Raw genomic sequence first — 17,805 nt, forward strand, 5'->3', positions numbered from 1 at the left:
AATTTTACAGAGGTTGCAGATTACAAGAATCTCTGCTCTAAGTCTGATTCTAAGAATCTTAATATGTCCTGTAAGAGCACAGCTGGTTCCGAGAACAGAGCTCACCCCGGATTATGAAATGCTATACAATATGAGTGGGTGCAGCATCATGCCTCTTATGTTCGGAGGATGGCCATACTTGCAAAAATACTACATATGGGGCTAAAAGACAAACTCAAGAATATGTCACATTTTAAAATACACCAAAGAACTATACAAATGCAACAGCTGTTTGTGGAAAAGTTCATTTGTGTACATTGATATTGGGACCGGTGCCTGAGTGTGGTGACATTTATGCCAACAGTTCCGACTAGATTCCCTTGCAGACTTGTTCAATACACCACCGCAAACTAAGAATTTAAAGGATTAACATTCTAACAGCTGGCATAATCTCAGTCATTCACCCGTGTTTGATTGAAACAATTACCTCAAACAACTGTAATGCAAACAATTGCCTCAAATATCTCTAGGAGGTGGACAATCAGGACAATGTGCGATACAAATGCCAAATTACATTACACAGTTAATTTGTAGAGGCAGTAGCAGGTCTTCATCCAACCGCCTGAAAGAGGAGAAACTTGGATTGCTAAACCAGGCTACACATGTCGAACAAGGTCCATCTTCAGTAAAGAAGGTTTATAAGTAAAATGCAAAACAGTAAATTACAGGCTGCCTTGCATTAAAGTGAAGTGCACAAGAGAGATGAAAAGCCAGGAGAACAGGATACGATTGAAGAAGTTGTTACAAGAATGTGCATAGCACCAGATTTGTGAATATAACCCTTTTAAGGGCACTGGACACGGCGACAAACAAACCCTTAGCAGGTGCATAGATTTATGGGCGTTAAATCGTATTAAAGGGATGGTCTAGTAAAAAATGTTATTTAAAAAATAGATAGGCCACATAAAAAAAAATACTAGCATCCTCCGTTTTAAAACTTCCTATGTAAAGTTTTGAGCTATTCAAGCTCAAAATTCGAAAAAGCAAGCACAGGGGCGCAGCCATTTTGTGAAATGGAGGCCCTCCTGTGCTGGCTTTTGCTTTTGCGGCACTAATGAAGGAAAAGCCAGCCAGCTGTAGTAAACAAAGTCTACCGCTGGGTGGCTTTCCCTTCATTAGTGCCGGGACTCGGAGGACGCGGACCGGAGACCAGAGCAGGAAAGCTGCAGCTGAATCTCGGTAAGTGCTATTTATTTTTTTTACAAAAAATAAGCACTAGCTGCGGTTTTTTTTCTAAGTTTTCCGCAGCTTTAAGAACGTATTTATGTTTGCGGTCGCTTTTGAAGCGACAGCAAACATAAATACAACGTTATTGTGTTGGAAAACGCTGCGGTTTTTCTTTCCAAGTTTCTCAAGCTCCTCCGGCTCGGAGGAGCCTGAGAAACTTGGAAAGAAAAACCGCAGCGTTTTCCAACACAACCGGGTGTGTTTCTGCCTGCCCAGGGGAGCACCGGAGACCCAAAGTGAAAGCCACACCAGGCAGAAACACACACGGTTATGTTTACATGCCGCGTAGTGTTTCTACCTGCAGCTGATTACCCATTTGGGGCTCTCGGGCTCCCTGGGGGGAGCCCGAGAGCCCCAAATGGGAAATGCTACGTTGTCTGCCTAAATCTGCTTTCCCATTTGGGGCTCTCGAGCTCCCCGTGGGGAGCCCGAAAGCCCCAAATGGAAAAGCAGATTCAGGCAGACAACGCGGTTGTTTTCCGCAATGCCGCGTTGTGTCTGCCTGAATCTGCTTTACCATTTGGGGCTCTCGGGCTCCCCACGGGGATTTGGTGATTTTGTATGCTGATGTGACAATAACTACGAACACTATTTTACTGTTCAAAATGTGACTCTGCCTTAGTCATTTGATCGAACAACCTATCATCCAGAACAGAAAGAATCGGTTGATCCCATTAACTGGAGGAGCCCACAACAGGGGAAGCAATTAAATACGACCAGCAAAGCGCCCATTAACAATAGGGTATGAAACAGAAAAGGTTTGCGCTTTAGAAGAACAAGTTACTTACCAACTGGTAACGTTCTTTCGACTGGATGTTCCTCCAACGTATTCCTCATCTTTGACATGTAATGTCCAGCTTCGGCTGCTTCGGAAAACATTTTCGTCAGAGAGCACCCTGCGTCGAGTTGATGTCCCTCAAAGACCTCCGTTGAGGGTGACGTCATCGGATGTTATAAGGAGCACGCACAGCACCCGTTGCCTCATTTCTGTTTTTCCCCTCCTCGTGTTAGCCATTAGCTGAGGCAGGCAGTAGTCGGCCTTGTAAGAACGAAAGCTGTAATAGCATAGGAAATTCTACAGAGGGGTAGGATGGGAGGGCGATGAGGAATACATTGGAGGAACATCCAGTGGAAAGAACGTTACCTGTTGGTAAGTAACTTGTTCTTTGAATGGATTGTGTCCTCCAACGTATTCCTCATCTTTGACAGACTCCCAGAGCAGTATCTAAGACTGGAGAAGGGTGGAGAATTTATATTTGCCAAATGTCACAGAGCAGAATAAAGTCCTGATTTATCAAAAGCGAAGTCCTGTGCGTGGGAAGTAGCCAAGCAATAATGCTTGGTGAACGTATGCAACGATGACCATGTGGGGACTCCCCTATCCAGGCCTGTGGAAGAGGCCATGGCCCTGATGGAGTGTGCCCACAAACCCTCTGGTTGGTCCTTGCCCGCCAGTCTGTAACGTTCTGAAATTGTAAGGATGATCCACCTGGACAAAGTCTGTTGAAACAGCTTGACCTAATTTGCGTCCAGTATATCCTATAAAGAGCTGGTTGTCCACTCTCAACTTGGACATCCTAGACACATAAGTTTAAAGCTCTTCTAGGGTCCAATCTATGGAGCCTTTCTTCCTCTTTACTGGGATGCAGCCGAGGATAAAACACTGGCAGAACTATTTTCTGATTTAGATGGAAGTGTGATACTATTTTAGGTAAGAAGGAGGTTTAACCCTCAACACAACCCTGTCCTTGTGGAATAGGGTAAAGGGTGGCTTTGAAGAGAGTGCCTGCAACTCGCTCACTCTACACGCAGATGTTAGAGCAACCAACAGTATAGTCTTGCAGGTTAACAACCTCAATGAACATATGTGCAAAGGTTCAAATGGTGCACACATTAACATTTTTAGAAACAGGTTAAGGTCCCAAACTGGAACCTGAAAAGCAGAAGGTTGGAACACATTTGTGAGCCTTTTCAGAAATTGAGTCACCAATGGAGTTTTGAAGTAAGAACACTCCTCCGATGAGCACTTGAATATGGAGAGCGCTGCTAGATAACCCTTGATGGTTCCAATGTGAAGACCTTTGTGTGCTAATGAAAGCAGAAAGGGTAGCACCCCCGGAGTCGAACATAGAAAAGTATCCACATTCTTTTCTCTGCACCAGTTGCAAAACGTATTCCAACAGCAATGGTACAGAGATTTTGTTGCTGGCCTGCTTGCCGAAAGCAAGACCTCCATCTTATTTATTTATTGTATTTGATGACACGCCCAAACCCTTAGGTGTCACAGCCTAGGTTACATACATCTTAGGGATCTTAAGCAGTTGCATACATCTTGGGCATCTTAAGCAGTTACATAAGTATAAAAGGACAGGTGGGCCCATAAAGACTGAGGAGACAAAATGGGTTGGACTAGCGCTGTTAGTATTTATTAAACAGCCAAGTTTTTAGTAGCTTCTTAAACTTCGGGAAGGAGGTTCATTACTAAGGTGGGCGGGCAGCGAGTTCCAGATCCGAGGAGCTGATTTGGTGCTAGCTAGCGTTACCTGCTCTGGAGGTTGTGAAGCGTGAGATGTGGAGGTGTGTATTTGCGCTGGATCTGAGTGTTCTGGCTGTGGCCATCATGTCATCAGGAAGGTCCCACTCCTTGTAACTCAACCTTTCAGAAACCATGCGTCGTGAAGGTTGAGAGTGTTCACCTCTGTATGGAGAACCCAACCCTCTCTTTGCAAGAGAAGGTCCTCGCTTGGTGGAAAACGTATCGGAGGACAGATGGACATGTCCAGAAGGTCCGGGTACCATGTCCTCCTGGCCCAATCCGGGGCAATTAGGATCATGTGGCACCGAACTGTCTCAACCCCCTGATTACTCGAGGAAAGACGGGGATCGGCGGAAACGCATATAGCAGTGAAAAATCCCAATACACCACAAACCTGTCTCCTAAAGCTCCTCTTGGAGGAAATTCCCTTTAACAGTACCTTTTGCACTTCCGGTTGATCCGGTCGCAAACAGATCTAATTGAGGGGATGCCCAAAGTTTGAAGATCTCTTGAAGGACTTCCAGAGCTAGTTCCCTCTCGTGCTTGCTCAGAGCGTCCGCTGCCGTGTTCTCCTCCCCAGCTAAGTGAACTGCCGATAGGGAGATTCCTTCTCGAGCTGTCGAGTACCAGAGCTGCATTGCCTCTCTGCACAGTGGTAGTGACCTTACATCACCTCTCTTGTTGAGGTAATGCATGGCCACTGTGTTGTCTGTCATTATCAGGACATTTTTTCCCCTGACAGAGGGCAGGAAGGCTTTCAGCCCTAGTCTGATTGCCCTCAGCTCCAAAAGGTTGATATGTAGTTTGGAGTCCGATGGAGACCAACGACCGCTGGCTGCCAGATCGTTGGTGTGGGCTCCCCGCCCATGAGTGAGGCGTCCGTCACTACAGTCGTCTCCGGCCGTGGTTGCCAAAAAGGTTCCCCCTTGAGGATATTTTTCTCGCAGGTCCACCATAGAAGATCCTGCACAGCTGTGATCGGAACCTGCAGTAGATCTGACATCCGTCCCGAGAACTGGGACCATTGTGTTCGGAGAGGCCACTGTAGGGATCTCATTCGTAGACGGGCCTCTGGCACCAGGTAAATGCAGCATGCCATGAGGCCGAGCAACCTTAGGAAATCGAAGGCCGGGAGACAGTGGGCATTCTGAAACTTTATTACCATCTGGAGAATGTCTTGAGCCCTCACCTGGGGTGGCAAGCACTTTCCCAAGGGTGTGTCTAAAACAGCCCTGATTTACTGGTGCTGTTGGGAAGGAGTCATATGTGACTTCTTGAAATTGAGTGAGAAGCCCTGTATGTGAAACACTTGTGTATAGGCGCGTTACAAATGCCATATCATATCATAGGGAGTGGCAGGTAACGCTGAGGTGATCCAAGGTTTGTTCGGGAGAATGCGCCCTGATCACCCAATCGTCCAGGTAGGGGTAGATGTGAATCCCCCCCTCTCCTGAGATGCACTGCCACCATCACCATTAGCTTGGTGAAGACTCTCGGGGCAGAGGTCAACCCAAAAGGCAGGACTCAAAACTGATAGTGCGAGCCGCCAACGTCGAACCTCAGGTATTTCCTGTGCTCAAGATGGATTTGCACATGAAAATAAGCATCCTTAAGGTCCAATGACACCAACCAATCCTGTAAATGGAGGGCCTGAAGGATCTGAGAAAGCGTGAGCATCTTGAATTTGTCCTTCCTGTGGAGTCAAGTCCAAGATGGGTTTCAGTCCTCTGTCTTTCTTGGGTATCAAAAAAGCAAGGGGAATACCAACCCTTGTTCCTCTCCAGGCACTGGTTCTATAGCACCTTTCTCTAGCAGGGTTAATATTTCCTGCATAGGGAGCAGATTTGGAATCCTCAAAGAGTGTTTCCCCGGTGGATTAGTGTGAGTCTGTGTTATAAATGGTAGGCAGTAACCGCGGGCTATTGTCTACAGAGCCCACGCATCTGAATTAATGGCTCACCATTTTTCGAGATCGAGATGCTGAGACAGTCTGCCCCCCCACTGATGACACGTGACGCAAGCTCTCAAAGTGGTTTTGAAGTGGTTGCTGCAGTCGCTGATGGCAAGGTAGCTACAGCTGGAGTTGGCTTGGCACCTTTACCTCGTCCACCACGAGGGAACTTTTGTTGGCCTCTTTAAGTGGCCATTCCTCTCGCCTTTCCAAATGAGGAGAAGTAGCAACAAAGATCGCCCCCTCCATGGTGGCCCCGTCAGACGAAAAGGCTGAGGTTGCCTAACAGCAGCCCCTAAAGATTTGGCAGCCGCCTTCAAGGTCTGTAACCTCTCAAGGCTCTCGTCAGCCTTGCTGCCAAAAAGGTGAGACCCGTCAAATGGCATGTTGAGAAGATGAGCCTGCACATCCAGTGCAAAACCGGACTTCCGCAACCACGGAAATCTGCGCACCACAGTGCTTGTGGCCATGGACCTGCTGATGCTATCCGCAGTGTCCAATCTAGACTGAAGGGATCCTAACATAGCTTCCTTGCCGTCCTTACTAATAGTCAGGAAGCTGTTCCTTTCATCTCCTTCTGGAATATGCTCCGTCGCTAGGGATATGCACTCCCACAGAGTGTACGACTTCAGGGCCATATTCCCAGCTGAAATTACCTTCCAGGCCCATCCATCCACGCGCTTGTCATCCCTATCTGCAGTGATGGTAGGGTATGCTGCCTTATTCGAGGCACTATTTCTTTGTAAGGGATTTGTCCACCGCCGGATTGGTGTCAGGGATCTCCCAATTTCTGCCCACCTTTTTTGCAGAGCAACATGGAAGGGATCTGTAGGTGGACCTTGGTCAAGACTATCAGTCAGAACATCCTGAACAACTGTACCGGGGGTGTAGTGCAGCCTAGGTACTCCACTACTCTCTCTGGACATCAATTGCCGGTATGAGGAGTCAGCGTGCTCCCCTGGTTCTGGCCTGCGAAACTCCAACTCATGAGAAGTATCATATTTGTCGACGGTAACTGCGCAATTGAGGTTGAACAATGCAATCGAATTTTGAAGCAAACGTTTGCGGGAAAACAGAACTGAGGCCAACGGGTGTCATGTGTGCTACTTATAACATCCGATGATGTCACCCTCGACAGAGTCCTTCAAGGGACATCGACTCGACGCCACTGACACAGGGCGCCAACTGTCAAAAAGTTTTTCCAAAGCAGCCAAAGCTGGACATTACATGTCAAAGATGAGGAATACGTTGGAGGACACAATCCATTCGAATTACAATTACTAATTGTCTGGCCCCCAAATATTGTGACTCTTGAGGCTGCCTATTGCCATGGCCCAAATGAACATTGAACACTGTCACTATAAAAATCAGAAGGGAATGAGTCCTGGAACGAATATCCCCTTTGTGATGAATTCATGGGATGAGTCCCCTCTCCTCAAAGGGGAGCCACCCCATTTGGGACTAGGCAGGTGAGCCCACTACACTCAACAGCCCTTCACTGGGGGTGACACCCACTCTGAGGACAGGCAATCCCTAAATAGGGATATGTATTATATTTATTTTTAATTTGCATTTATTTCCACCGCACAAAACCCAGAGGCATCTAGGCACTAATTACAGAAAGTGCATAGTACATAAAAAGAGTACTTGTAATGTTTACAGATAGTGTAGGTGAATGTATACAAATTAGCGAAGCCTCATCTCATGGTGCGAGGGTGAACACCAGATGTAGAGATGCGTCATAGTAAGGATGTACAGATTGGGAAAGCTTCACCTCATGGTACAGAGGCTTCATCAAATGTACAGGCACAAATATGTAAGATGCAACATAGTAAGGCTACACATATTGGGAAAGCCTCACCTCCTGGTACAGGGGGCTATATCAAATATATAGGTACAAATAGGTATGATGTGACAATATGTGACTGAGTAAGTGATGCAATGTTAAAAATAGGGATAATGTCAATGAGGATGCAGATCACCTCTCCAGCAGTGGAGCAGAGTCGTAAAACACTGTGCCGAAGTCGGTGGGGGATACCTGGGTCCAAAGAACAGCAATAGCAGTTGAAGGGGCCATCCTTACCTTTAAGGAATGAGGAGAAAGGAGAGAGCAGCCCACAAGTTGCCACGAAATGGGCATGCCGGCAAACAAGCGGTTGGATTAGCATATAAGTGAAGTGACGAGGAGAGGGATGTGCCGTGCCACTGGAAAGACTGTGACAGACCCAGACAGATGCTGGCCTTATAGGGGCCTTGATAGGGCTGCGGTTCCAGTCACAGGAGGAGGTTCTTCCTGCAGCCTTGAATCACGGCAGGAGTAGGCTGCAAAAGATGGTGCTGCATAGAGGAGAGAGTCACAGCAGCAGCTCGGGTGAATCGATGTCCCAGATCCACACAGGCGGCCATCTTGTAGGGCGCATGTGCTCCAAGGTGGAAAGCAAGTGGCACAATGTTTTGGCATCAGCCTCCCTATACAGCGCGGAGTGCTGCAGGAGGAGGCCGATGCCCAACTCCCTGATATTGCTGGAGTATGCCCCTTATTTCATGAGTCTTATTCTTTTGTTGATTACAAGGGAATTAACTTGTATAATGATTTACCACTTCCTACACCAATGGCAGGTATGGTGTCTGGCCCTTTTCAGGCACTGTCCTCAATGAGGAACGAAGAATGCGAGATGAACCCACCCCGTCATTACATAAGGATCCAAATAGCAGAAAACCAGAGGAGTAGAGATGCTCGTGGAGTAGCACAGGAAGAGAGACCTCCTGGTTGGTGTGGTATAGAAGGGTGGGGACACCCCCCTCAGCATGGTGGTTCAACCCTGCCGAACGCTCTGCAAACTTGCCAGGGCCTGGAACAGAGAAGATGGCCCACGAGAGTCTATCTCAGTGGAGGATTCTTGGACAGCGGCACAGCGCAGAACCAACAATGAAACCCAGCAGGAAGACAGTGGGAAACGAGTGCGAGACTCATCAGACACGGAACACCTGAAGGAAGCTGAAAGGAAATAAAATGTGTTGGCCTACGTGAATGCCTTCCCGGAGGAGCACCGCATGGAGACAGAAGATATGTGGTTGCTCCAGGGAGCCTTGAGGGCAAACAGGCCAGACCAGACACAAAGGTGGGGTGAGAGCAACCAGACTCCATGTGGGGAGAGAGCTGACCCCAAGCCGAGGTGAAAGAAACCAGGCCGCAAGATGGGTGAGAGAAACAGAGACCCCAGGGAGGGGTAAAAACTGGGAGACAGATGGGTGAGGAACACACCACAAGTTTCCATGGAGGGTAACACAAGGCAAGTACCCAGTGTGGACCCGTGAATGAGACAAAGTCCCTGGAAAATCCAAGAACAGCGAGACTGACCAAAGACTGATACTTAACTCCAGGAGGGGAAGGTGGAAGAGACATTGTTTGGTGCCCTTTCTTGAACTGTGAAATGGAGCAAGAAATCCTTTTCTGATATAGACACATTACGGTGGGGTCAGAAACCAGTCACGATTCTATGGTTTGGACAAAGGGCACTTTTTGTACCTTTTATTTAAGTTAGGTTCTTTTTAGTTTACAGTGGTCAAGACAGGAATCAGCTAAGATTTGTGGATTGCGGACTTGGATTATTTTGTAGGACATCCTGACAAGCACTCCTTTAGATTTCTTTCTTTTCTTTAAGAGAAGGGTCCAGAAACACAGGGATAGCATATGTTTTGTTGTTAAAAAGAAAAAGAGCTATGTTGCCCAAGATGTCCCCTTGTCCTTCTTAGGATTCTGATTTACACCACCCGGCTCAAATTCTCCAATCAAGTCAAATAGATAGAGCTGGTTGGGTTATTGAGGGAAAGGCTACCTAGAAACAGCCCTCAATGTAAAGACGTCAATAGAAAGACAGCTGCACAAAGGCACGCTGACAGAAATGGAACCGGGTCACATACTATTTTCTTCCTTTTGACTGTACAGTCCAGCCAAGAGAGATGTTACAATAGTAGAAGGCCTATGAATCCTCCCATCGGAGGAGGCTTGAACAAGCCAGTCACCTAGTGAACAGTGCATGGGATCTCACACCAATCTCAGATTTGAAGCCACAGTTGCCATCACATTGGTAGATTCTCTTGGGGGATGCTGTGGACAAACAGCAACAGGCATTGAAATTGCCAGTGTCCCCGGGAGAACCCTGAAAAACACCTTTTAGGAGTGAGTGCAGGGATATAGAAATACACATCCTTCCAAACCACAGTGCACAGCCAACAGCAGAATGGAGGACTGAATGTGATCATCTTAAATTGTCTGCAGGGAGGGGAGAGATTTAAGGCTGAAAGATCCAGAATGGTATCTTGGCCAGCCCGATTGTTATTGGGAACTGCACACATATGGAAAAATAGCACTTGGGTGCTTGATTCCCAGCTTCAATAGCCTGCATCTCCAGGTGGTGTCCCACTTCCACCATCAAATCCACTGCAATAGCAAAAGGGAAATAATACAGAAAGAGAACTAGTGGTACCAACTTAGAAAATGTTAAATATGAAAATATGTACCTAATCAGATGTGCATTGCAAAGGCAGTAAATGCATTGAGAGTTAAACATTCATACAAGCAATCGGGCGAAAAAAATGCAATTTCTGGACAATAGACTAGAAAGTTAGAAGCAAGTTTAAGAATAAACAGAATTAAAGACAGACCAATACAATCATTTTACTTGCTTTTTTTTTTAAACATCTTTTTATTGAGGTAGTGGCAGGTACACAACTCGCTCCAACAACATAACAAGAATATCACACAGTGGCACATTTTGCATTTTCACAGGTGATACATATTCACATAGGGTCTTCATTGTCTGACGGCAGTTCAAATAAGTATGTCCTGAACGGGCCCCAGATGTCCTTCGGTCGACTGAGTCAGTACATATTGTTCCTCATTCTCATTCACATATGTCAATTCTCGTAGAAAGGTGTTCATGCTCGGAGGTGTAGGGCTTTTCCAAGCCTGGAGGATACATTTTTCATCAACTGCGCAAGAAACATTAAAGAGTCTTCTAGTTCTCTCAGAGCACTTCCCAATATCACCAAACAGGTATTTTTGTGGAGACAGGAATGGGGATATTTGTGTGATTTCCGCCAGCAACTCAGCCACCCTCCCCCAGAACCGCTACAGCTCAGGGCAGTCCCAATACATGTGGAAGGACCCTGCTTGTGGGGTGCCGCACTTAGGGCATTCGCTCGAGGAGTCAGGCAAAAACCTTGCCACTGTGGCCGGCGTATAGTGCAGCCTATTAAGAATTTTAAATTATATCTGGCATAGTCCTGCATTGAGCGAAACTTTTTTAGTGAGTGAACAATACTTCACCCATTTCTCGTCAGGTATGGGCATCTGCAAATCGGTTTCCCATTTTACTTTCACATTGTTGGTTGTGGGGGTGTGGGCCTGCACCGATGCATATCATTTGGAGACTCCCAGACACCCCTCAGTTGTGATCAAATGTAAACATAGGTGTGAAAGTAGCTCATCAGGAAAGAGGGGCCATCTAGCCTGGAATGCTGATCGCATTCGGTAATACTGGAGTGTCCGTAGTGGTCCTCTCCCCAAGGCCCTTAAAATATCTATTAAGCTAACAAATTTCCCCTCTATGAACATGTCCCCTACCACCATTTCCCAGTTAGGGTTCCATGCTTCCTGCATGTCCGTATCAAACGTGGGAGGAATGCCGGGAAAGTTCCACAAGGGAATTTGCGGGTTATAAGGTTTTTCAATTTAAGTCTCCGACATATTGCCCCCCAAGTCCGGACAGTGCAGCTCGCCGGATCATATTCACACATGTCTCTACGTTGTGGGTCAAAAATAATTGATCTCACATCAGAGGATGCAACTGTGTGTGTCTCCACCCATGCGTGGGTTGCATCTTCTGCCGTCGCATACCAATATCTCACGAATTGCGCCTGTGCAACTAGATAATAAGAGTTCAAAGTCCGGGGCAGCCATGCCTCCGGAACTATATGGTTCCACCATTTTCTCCCACCCCATTCTAGCAGTCTTCCCGTTCCAGAGAAATGTGGTTACCATTGATCGCAGCCTGGAGAAGAATTCCCTGCCTGGCCATATCGGGATATTCACAAACAGATATAGTAGCTTAGGAAGGACGGTCATTTTTAGTACTGCTATCCTGCCATGCAATGAGATAGGGAGGTGCCTCCATATCGCTAGTTTCGCATTAATTGACTGTAGCGCCCCTTCGTAGTGGTCAGTAAATAAAGATTGCCTGCTTCTTGAGACCAGAACGCCTAAATATCTAATATATCCCTCCGACCATTTAAGGCCATCTGTCATTTCCGGGCATTTAGTGCAAGGGGTGAGTGGGAACATTTCTGATTTAGTATTGTTCATGGTGTAACCGGAGTAATCAGCATATTCGTGTATATCTGCCATTATGGGTGCGAGGTTTTTGTCGGGTTCACGGATATATAACAGCGTGTCATCCGCATAAAGTGTGATCAGTTGATTGGAGCCTTTCATGACTATCCCTTTATCTTTGTGTCGCAATCTAACTGCAGCAGCCATGGGCTCTATTATTAGAGCAAATAGGATTGGTGAGAACGGGCACCCCTGTCTTGTGCCCCTCCCCAGTTCGAACATGTCGGACATGGTTCTGTTAGTACAGACTCTAGCCCCGGGCTTTGTATAGAGCAGACGGACATATCTAATAAAATTGGGTCCCACCCCGAACGCCTCTAACACCGAGAAGAGGTACTCCCATGAGACCGAGCCAAATGCCTTCTCGGCGTCGAGGGACACCGCGACCGCCTGTCTGCCCGGATCAATTTGTGCCATGATCCCAAACAGCCTGCGGAGGTTCAACGCAGTAGACCTCTGGGGAATAAACCCATTTTGGTCCGGGTGGACCAGTGCTGGAACTATGGGTAACATACGATTGGCCATGACCTTTGTGAAAATGTTTGCATCGGTATTTATGAGTGAGAGGGGTCTGTAAGAGGACATATCCTGGGGCGGGCGTCTGGGCTTGGGAAGCACCGTAATAATAGCTTCCCTCATTGTAGGGAGCAATGTGCGCTGTTCGAGGGCCTCCTCCCACGTTCTGGGTAGAATAGGGGTCAGTTCCTCATGGAACTCCTTATAGAATTCAGCCCCCAGTCCATTAGACCCGGGGCTTTACCCGACGTGAGATCCTTGATCGCTTCAGTGATTTCTTCTATTGTGACAGGTAGCTCTAAAGCCAATCTATTTTCGTCTGGGAGCGTCGGAAGACCCAGTGAGGCCAGGTATTCTTTTATCTCATTTTACTTGCTTTTAACTACAGTTCTCCAGCATTGGTGTTGTCAGATTCACATGCAATATGCCTGCCCAACCCTGTATGGGATTCAGTGTTGCACCCTTTCCTGCGTTACCAACATCTGTAGATGGCCACCGGAGGCAGTATTACAGGGACTGCTAGATCACTGGCTAATAACCCATTTTTACTAACTTCAGTGGTCTAAGTACGTGTAAACTGTGTTGTTGTTGTACATAGGATTGTCAGCCTGACAAAGTGGAATATTAAACAAGAGAAGGAATTTTGAGAGATCCCAATCTTCACTGGCTTTCAACCTTTAAAAGATTCACATGATATTGAAAAGATTACAAAAGCATTTAAACAATTATTTAAGGCAGGGAGCATATGGAGAAAATGAGGCTTTCCTTAAGAGAACAGGCTGCACAAAACTGCCGGTTCCAACTCTCGACTCATCGATCACCTCATGCAACAGAATTTGACAACCTTGCATAGTACAGCCCTGTAGACGTCATCCAGTGGAACTCCTGCCAGTTGGAGAGTTGTGCATGGCCATTCCTCATGTTGAGTGAGCTCTGAGCCTCCCGGGCAGAGGCCAGTCAGCCTTTTCGTGACAAAGTCCAATGCAGCCACCTGGCAGTGCCCCCTTTACCCATTCCCTTTCCTGTGCCTTAGGGAAGGAAATGTATTTACAGGTGAACTTAACAACACATTTTCTTTGTGAGATCCCTTCATATCCAGAGAGAGGACAGGTATTTCAGCTGGCTTGGATGGGTTGTCGAAAAAAGTTGGAAACATTATGGTCTGATTCAGGTGGAATGCCATAGATGGAAAAATGACTGTCCTTTTGGGTATTTTAGGTACGGTTCACTAAATGCCAGGGCTTGAATTTCTCCAATTCTTCTGCTTGACGTTGTGGCCACCAAAGGTCTGTCATCTAAGTATGCATAGCCTTGAATGGATATCCCATCCATTCAGAAAGAACCGTGTTCAATTCCCATGCCTGTGTGAATTTCTAGACTGAATTGGAGAATCACTTCATGAACACCTCGATGATCTTCTGAGACCAAAGAGATGTGGCACCTGGTTGCCTCATGTAGAAAGATTTTTACTAGGTAGTCTAGAATTGATGAGCAAGACAGGCCTTCCTTAGCTAAGCTAAGATGAAAGGAGTAGAGAAACATACCACTCCAAAGAAACCAGATGATGCACTCTGCTGGCAAATGTTTGGCACCTCCTCTTCTCTGGAATGGCAAACAGGTCCATTTGGGATTTGCCCCAGCTATTGAAAGCACAGTTCACCGGATCCCATTTTAGTTCCTGTTCATGTCATGATGGAAGGCTCTGTGCTGCGTTATCTGCTGTGGTATTCTAATTACTGTTTAGATGAAATGGAAGGAGAAATATAACTTCGCTGAGGGCTCCCATACCAACATTCTGGACTTTTTATTCTGAAGGTTATATTTGTATTGCTTATAGCCATCCTTGCTTAAGAGCAGCTAAGCGCTTTACAACAGGATTGTGCCAGAATTCTATACAGTAACGCAGTACTCTTGGTGTAGAGAGATGGGATTTTATTAATCCGGCAGGTATTGTTTGATAGGATCTTGGACTGGTTTCTCCTTGATACTTTATATTTCACTTTGTTAGTGGTATTCTGGTATTAGAAGCTCTTGCGGTAAGAAATGGGATCACAGCCACCTAATACTTGCTGCCATATGGTATCTAGATACTCTTGAAGTGACCTTGTGTTCAACAGACAAGTTTCAAATGAGGAGTATGCAGGAGGACAGCATGCATACAAGAGACTTGTAAGCATAGAACGTTGTCACATTCCTGGTAATTAGGAGTGGACTACTGTAGAGTAGGGTTTGCACTCTTTTGGACTGTGCCAACCTTCTGATTATTGTAGCTAGTATCACATCCAGAAAAACAATCTGCCTGGATGAAGTTATAGAGGTATTTTTGTAATTTACTGAGAATCCCAAAGACTTTACCATTTCCTGTCTGTTCCATAGATTGCTGAATCTGGCAACTTGGTGGGGTTAGGATGAGCCATCGTCTAGATAAGAATAGACCTAATGGCCCGTTCTCCTCAAGTGGGTGACTACGGAAGCCATGCAGTTAGTGAAAATCCTCTGCTCTGATTTCAGACCGAAAGATAGGATTTAAAATTGGTAATGCCACCCATCTACCACAAATCGGAGGAATATTCTGTGGATGCTGTGAATGGGAATATGGAAACAGGAATCCTCCAAAGCAATGAAGGTGAGTAAATCACCATTTTGTTCTTGCATTAGTGCCAGGTGCCATTTTGTTTTAGCATTATATCATAGCTACAGCCATTTTAGCTTGCTTCTAAAGCTGGAGAAATACACTTACATTAGAACGGTTTTCACACTGGGCATGAATGTGCACATTTCTCCTAACAAGCTCTGGGGGAAGAAATCATAATAGGTTGCTTGTGAATTATGGCCAGTTTCTGTTTGTCAGCATGGAGATAAAGCAGGGAGCCTTTCTGCGTCAACAAGAAGAGTATGTTATGTCCTGGGCAGCAAGGCCATTCAACCTTCCACTAGATAACAAGTTGCATGCAACAATTGTTTTATCTCAACTTTGAAACTGAAACTTTGTTATCAAAGAAAAGCGAGCATTGTGATGAAAGACATATACATTCTTGCTTGCTCTTGCATATTTTGTTTGCAGTTTTGAGCAATAAAAAGGCAGATGGAACAATAAACATTTGCGCATAATTTTTAAACCAGATGGTGTATGGTGTTCGTTTATTTTGCTCCGCCATTTCGACTAAATGCCCTTCCAGATGCAAGAGTTTGAGATGGGACGAATTGGCCCTAACATTATAACCTACTGTATTGTAACCAGTTGGAAAGACTGGCCCCTGAGAAACTGGTTGTGAAATTGCAGGTTTAGAATTGGTTTCAGCCTTCCAACTTGTTCTTGACCATGAAGTACCTCAAGCACAGCCCTTCACTTCTTTGCAAGAACTGCTCAGGCTTTAGTGCTCTTGTGATCAGGAGGGCCAAGCCTTTGAGAATGTTGTTGGTTTTCGCTCTAGTGTGTGGCTGAAGGACAGCAGCGCTAGCACCCAATGATCTGATATTATGTTTTTTCACTAATGTAGGAAATGTGCCAGGTGCCAATTCCCGCTGCCACACTGAAGTGTGGGATCTTTGGGAGGGCAAGCCAAGCTGGCTTTGACAATTGTCCCTTGGATTGAGAGGAGCCTCTGCACCTACAGTTTTCAAAGTAGCCCTGGGAGTGGGACCCATAACAGTGGCCTTTAGAGTATGTGAATCCTGCAAGAATTGAAGCAAAGGAGGGTTGGGATCTTCCACCTGACTCAGCATATCTTCCCTTAGCATGAAATAAGTGATTGTGTCATCTTTGTTGGAGTGATCCCAATAAATGGGCTGAGCATATGGATGGTTTGGGTCTACTGTCTTCCCAAAAGCATTCACCCTTCAATATGATGACCCCCCTTGGCCTGAACATTCAGCCTGAAGAGTATAGCCTAAAGCCATCCTTGACTGTGCAGAACTGCCCAACTTCCTAGTTGGGAGAACCTGTGTCCTTAATGTCCAGGGACAAGATGGCATGATGGGAAACGCACAGCTTCATACTTTTTTGTCTGTTAGAAACTCCAAAATAGGTAGCAGTTTTGATCATACCTGGCCAGGATGGCCATAGCATTTGAAGCTTTAACCATAGTGTTGGAAATTGCAATAATGCTTTTCCAGAACACTTCTAGCTGCTTGCACTCTTGGTCCAGTGAGAATGAACAAAAGGACAATAGGTTTGCTGATCATTGGTTTGTTGCTGACAATACCACAGACTACACCAGGCCTCTGACATATAGAAACATTGTCAGGTTCTTTATATTTTGTCTACACACAAGTCTCTTCTTACCGCCACAATGAAAGGCTGCATCATAACTAGATCCCTCATTTGTCCTTCAAAATGGGAATAAAAATAATTGTTTTCCTTGCCTTTTCTCTTCTTCGATATATTAATCCTTTATTTCTTTGTTCCGTTAGGAGCAGATGCAGCCATTGTAAAGGTGAGTGGAAGACTTCAATTTCATCAGGAGGCGAATTCCTTTGAGGGTGCGCCCTCCTGTTTTGAATCATCAAACTCATCCGGTCAGGATGTGCGAGTAGGAAAACTATGGTGTACTCTGGCATGAGTCAGAGGTGGGGCATATTTTGTCTTGTGGCCTAATAAGTTCCTCATACTTCGGCATGGGACACATAGCTGGTTCCCAAAGACTTGAACTCTCTGGTGTACATTTTGGTAGAAGAGATATCAAAGGGGGCCTTAGTGGGGAGATCACATACCCTTGTTTGAAGTTATGTCACCAACTTCTTCAGTGTGCGGAATTTGTCCAAAGACAAATAGCAAGGTGTTGGCGGAACAGTGGCCAGAGGTTTAGGCTTTGACTCGGATAGAAGGGGTTCATAGCAGTGGTGGTCTTCACCACCATCATCATCATCTGAGAAGTAGCCTTTAGGGCCCTCAAATTTGGAATCTATTTGATGCTCCAAGATTTTCACAAGGAGGATGACTGCAGTTCCAACACTGTATGTGTTACATAAGGGCATACATTAAGGATGAGTCTAATGCTGCTCACCAGAGGTAACTGGATCTTGTGGGGCTGCCAGGAGGCCCCCTCCAGTCCGCTCCGAATTCTCAAGGTGCATGCCAAACAGCCTAATGAGGATCCAAATGGGAGGAATGGGGATTAGTGCCAGTTGCCCTCCCCTCTG

General features: G+C 46.1%; 1 protein-coding gene across 3 annotated transcripts in view; it reads right to left on the reverse strand.

The window, feature by feature from the left end:
- PITPNC1 (phosphatidylinositol transfer protein cytoplasmic 1) overlaps positions 1-17,805 on the reverse strand; it is a 1,942,040-nt gene that overhangs the window by 119,415 nt on the left and 1,804,820 nt on the right. The window lies entirely within an intron of this gene.

The sequence above is a fragment of the Ambystoma mexicanum genome, chromosome 3q (genome assembly GCF_040938575.1).
Source record: "Ambystoma mexicanum isolate Mex_15411 chromosome 3q, UKY_AmexF1_1, whole genome shotgun sequence".
Classification (NCBI taxonomy): Eukaryota; Metazoa; Chordata; class Amphibia; order Caudata; family Ambystomatidae; genus Ambystoma; species Ambystoma mexicanum.